The sequence below is a fragment of the Orcinus orca genome, chromosome 11, assembly GCF_937001465.1.
Source record: "Orcinus orca chromosome 11, mOrcOrc1.1, whole genome shotgun sequence".
NCBI lineage: Eukaryota > Metazoa > Chordata > Mammalia > Artiodactyla > Delphinidae > Orcinus > Orcinus orca.
In genome coordinates, this window is record NC_064569.1 from 54,274,377 (window position 1) to 54,279,705 (window position 5,329).

The 5,329-nt window shown below is 43.5% G+C and overlaps 1 pseudogene; it reads right to left on the reverse strand.

Annotated features, from left to right (window-relative positions):
- Positions 1–2,101: 2,101 nt before the first annotated feature.
- LOC101275536 (ubiquitin carboxyl-terminal hydrolase isozyme L1-like) lies at positions 2,102–3,145 on the reverse strand (annotated as a pseudogene).
- Between the last annotated feature and the right edge of the window lie 2,184 nt (positions 3,146–5,329).

The following is a 5,329-nucleotide window of genomic DNA, read 5'->3' on the forward strand; positions in this document are numbered from 1 at the left end:
ACATAAACCATTCTATAAGCAAAATGACAGCAAAGAGGTGAGAAATAGGGAAGCAGCCTCTTCCATCTGTAGAAAATTGCGTGGTGGGCTGAGAGCCATGGGTCAGAGGATCAAGAGTGGACCCCAAGCAGACTGGCTTCCCCCTAATAATTGCAGTAGTAGATCACATTCATGGAATGTTTAATATGTTCCAGACCTTTCGCTAGCTGCATCACATGGATTAGATCATTTGACCTTCACCACCACCCTGCAGGGAAAGAACTGTTATCACTGTCATTTTACAGATATGAAAATTGAAGCTTGGAAAAGCTAGGTAACTTCTCAAGGTCACATAGTAAGGAGTGGAGCTGGTATTCGGACTCAGATATGCCGATGGGTCCCTCAGTCACTACATTTCATTGCTTCCCCGTGCCTGCTGGCTAAGGAGGGCCTTCGTGTGTGTAACCTGCCGGAGCTCTCATCCTCAATATCCCAATCCAGTTTCTTTTCGGGAAATTTGGAATCTTTTTTGTCTTATGCCTTGGAAACACTTTCTGTCAAGCCAGGTTCAGGCTGTTTTTATCCTGTTGTCCTTGAAATGCTCTCTCTCCACCTGCCTTTCCCCCCCAACCCCCTGAAAGCTCTTGAAGTTGATCTACAGGAGTTAAATACATACGTAATTAGAAAGCAAGAGGGAAAGGATGGGCCTGGAAGTGCTCAGAACTGAAATTTGGGTGTTGAACCCTCTGGCAGTGTTCTTCCTTACTCTGTCTAGTGACTTGAATTTGGCCAGCAAACATGAAATGTTCCTGGAGATTTGAGTCACTATTGGAGTTCAACTTCTTCTTGGTTCAAATTCTTTTTAAAAATGAGACCAGGCTTACTCAGGGTAGGGAATGAGTGGTAATCCATTTCACAATTAAGGCAGTCTTCTTTTTTTTGTTTCTATTGGAGTATATAGTTGATTTTAAATGTTGTGTTAGTTTCTGCTACACAGCAAAGTGAATCAGTTATACATATACATATATCCACTCTTTCTTAAATTCTTTTCCCATATAGGTCACCACAGAGTACTGAGAAGAGTTCCCTGTGCTACACAGTAGGTCCTTATTAGTTATCCGTTTTATAAAGGCGGCCCTTTTTACCTCCATTAACCCAGAGAAAGGTTGCTGGGAACGTGTGCCTCCAATTTTCTTGCTCCCATTTCCTTCTTAGAGGGAAAATAAGGTGATTTCATTTAGACATTTTTACTCTCAACTCTATTTTTTAATAAAGAATTTAAGTTATTTACTTTCATCCTTTGAAAGATGAAATCTCCTTGAAACAGTGTTGACCACTTTGATCACTTGGGTTATGTATCTAGACCAGGACATTATACTATTCATTAATGGTAGCAATAATAACCATTGGAAATACTAGAATGCATTTGTAGAGAAAATTCCAGATATCCTCAAGACATCTTCAAAGTGTTGACGAGCCTCAATTAATAATCAGAATCCATGCTAGATCACTGAGATTTTAGATAAGAAATCATCCTTAAAAATTTTGCTACTAAACATGGTGTAATCATTTTCAAAGATAATAGAAATTTAATAATATATTGAGTAATGGAACTCAAAACTGTCATGCATGACTACTAGATTAGACCTAGCATCTGTTGAGAAATCTATCATTGAAATGGGCAAGCACAATTGTGATTTGTTACTAAAATGGGAAAAAAATGACGAAAACATCTCTGCCCAATTGAAGAGGTCATCCTTCCTTTATCTTATTCAGTTTCTTTTGTTGTTTGTTTGTTTGTTTTGTTATTTATTTATTTATGGCTGTGTTGGGTCTTCGTTTCTGTGCGAGGGCTTTCTCTAGTTGTGGCGAGGCGGGGCCACTCTTCATCGCGGTGCGCGGGCCTCTCACTATCGCGGCCTCTCTTGTTGCGGAGCACAAGCTCCAGACGCGCAGGCTCAGTAGTTGTGGCTCACGGGCCTAGTTGCTCCGTGGCATGTGGGATCTTCCCAGACCAGGGCTCGAACCCGTGTCCCCTGCATTGGCAGGCGGATTCTCAACCACTGCGCCACCAGGGAAGCCCCTGTTTGTTTCTTCTCTCTTAGCAGCAGAAAAATTTTATTCCTTTTAAGGACAATTAAACCACATCCAAGGCCTTAGCTTACAGTCACAAACCAACGTAGCCATTAAAGCATTAGATATTGAGGTATAAGACATACAATGAGGGGAATGCTTTGCCATCAGAGGGTGACACCAAGCTTGCTCAATGGACAGTGAGCTCTGCTAGTGAGTAGGCGAGGTTGAGGGTAAGTGCTTATCTGCAGAACCGAAGGAGAACAGCTGTACTCTACAAGTACTGAAGCATTTCAGACCACATAGGTAGGGATATACTTTCGCGATGAAGGGAAGGGGAGAGAAAGCGAAGTGTCCCCCCCTCCCCACGAGGCATTCGGCTGCCTTGCAGAGGGCCACGGCGGAGAAGCAGACCTCCCCTTGCCCACGCTCAGTGACTTCTTTGCAGACCTGGGCGGCGTCCTGCAGCAGTGAGTCCTCTGAACTGGCACCACGGTTCACCGGAAAAGGCCTCCATCCATCAAGTTCATAGAGGTGGCCATCCACGTTGTCAAACAGAATAAAATGAACGTTCACTTTGTCATCTACCCGACATTGGCCTTCCTGTGCCACGGCATCATGGGTTCCCTGGAGGGCCTCATTCTTTTCAAAGCATTTTGCTCTGTCTTCAGGGTACAACTTCTCTGTTTCAGAAAGAAACTGTTTCGGAACTGACCCATCCTCGAACTCCAGTTTGTCCTGATTATTGGCCACTGCATGAATGAGAGTCCGATGGTTCCACAGGAGTTGCCAATGGTCTGCTTCATGAAGTACACCTTAGGGCTTACTTCTTGTCTCTTCAGCTCTTCAATCTGTTTTTTCCTGAAGTTCTCATGCTGGGCCGTGAGAGGAAAGAGCCGCAGCAGCGCTCAGGCAGGCGCTGCCACCGAGCCCGGAGACTTCTCCTCCAGGCTCAACACGTCCTCCAAGCGCCACTGGCCGGCGACCCCCAGCCGGGCCAGCACCTTGTTCAGCATCTCCGGGTTAATCTCCATCGGTCTGAGCTGCATCTTCGCGAACTAGGGAAGGAAGCACAACCCAGAGAAGAGGAAAAACAGCCACTACTTTAGTTTTTGTATCTTGTCCAGATTCTTACTCAAAATATTAGCCAAGTCATGTACTATCAGTGCTTCTCACTATTTAATTAGGTTCAAAATCTTACCATTTTATCAAGTACAGATGGATTCGAAGACTGAGAATCACCAATATGTCTGTATGAAAGACTCCTGGGAGATAATGAGCACGAGGAGATTTTTTATTAGGAAGAAGGAAGAATTGAATTAGTGAGCTGGATCTATATCTCTATTGCTAAGCTTCAAAGCTGCTTGTTTCTTTATGTTTATGTTAGAAGTAACTCAATTAAGCAACAGATTTTTATAGAGCATAAAATGTTCTGGGCAAGGTGATACATGAGGGATATTCCCAGACACAGAGGAGGGTAACATATACTCTAATTTAAGGATTTAGATCGGGAGATTAGAAATATGTACATAAAAATATTATTAAAAAGTATAAGGTAAGTGTGAAATGTCAGTGTGAGCAATAAATGCTGAAGGAATTCACAGAGTTTGCTTCAGGCTAGAGTAATCTGGGGAGGCTTCATGGAGGAGGTGGGATCCGATCTGCACTTGAAAGGATGCCTTGATGGACAATATTGTTGCCTAACATTCACCCATTCACCCTTCTTTGCATATCTTTCAGAAACCCTCTCCCATGCAGGACACATACCTCAGGGAAAGCAAACTCCATCTTAAACTCCAAGGGAGAATCCTGATTAGTCTAATGTGAAGTCATCATGGTAATCCTATCCTCTCTTTCTTCCCCTCCCCCCATGATTTGTTCAGGGAGCCAAACTTAATGCCAATCAGTGACTGGCATTCCCCCTAGCAATGGTCTAGGAGGTCCAATCAGTCTGAAAGGAAGAACCTTTGTTCCATAATTGGGAATAAGATTATTTTTCTCTCCTACTGTGCAGGAAAAGGATGTTGGTTGCCCTGATTGCCTCTGGCAGTCTTTTTGAGCTCATGAGGGCCCCTGGCAGGTGGAGGAAGGCTGAGGCTGGAGAATAGGGGAGATTCAGAGCTGGAGCCCTATTTGTACTGTGCCTGGAGCGTGATCTGCCTCTAGATCTCCTATTGTATGAGACAGTACATTTTTCTTCAATGTTTAAGCCAGATAGAGTCAGGTTTTCTGTAACCCCCAGCCAAAGTCATGCAAACTGCTGTCAAATAGTAGAGTTGATTCCTTTCCTAGCATATATTTACCTCTTTTTCTAACGAAGGAAATAAATTAAGTGCTATGTGTTTTTTTTTTTTTTTTTTTTTTTTTTTTTTTAGGGAGGAAGGGCAGGAATCCCTCTACCATTTTGCCTTGTGGTTTAAATGGGAGAGACAGTCTATTAGCTCCAAGTACGTCTGGACGCCATGATTGATTCAGACAGACATGGGCATAGGAGACAAGAGAAAGTTGCTGAGGCTTCTGAAAAGAAGCTCCTTTCCCATGGGAACTACCAGCTATATCTTTCTCTACTCCGCTGTGTGGTCGGGGAGCAGAGATGGGTTGTGTTAGTTTCCTAGGGTGACGGTAACAACTCATCACAAACTAGGCGGCTTAAAACGGAAATGTATTCTCTTCCCGTTCTGGGGGCTAGACGTCCACAGTGACAGTGTTGACAGAGCAGTGCTCCTTCTGAAGGCTCTAGAGAAGAATCCCTCCCCTGCACATTTCTAGCTTCCGGTGGCTGCAGGCAATCCTTGGCGTTCCTTGGCTTGTGCTGCACCGCTCACGTCTCTGCCATCATCTTCACATAGAGACATACCGGGCGAGAACTGTATCCAAATTTCTTTAGTCTTATAAGGATACCAATCATTGGATTGGGACCCATTCTAAACCCAGTTTGACTTCATCTTAACTTGATTAAGATGAATCAAGGGACCCTATTTCCAAATAAGGCCATATTCACAGGTTCCCAGTGGACACGAGTTTTAAGGAAACATTATCCAAGCCTGTACAAGGCCTCTTGCAGCCAGTTTTGCCCTCCTGAAGGAAGCCAGCCTGAGAATGAACCATACAGAGTCAAGGTGATCTCAAAGTAAATGACATCATTAACCTCTGGAGAAAACCGCCTAAAGTTTATTTTACTTTGGATAATTTAATTTATTTAAGCCAGGAAATTTCTCTTTTTAGTTAAGTCACTTTGTGTTGAATTTTCTTTTGAGAGTTTCAAAAAGACTTCTGA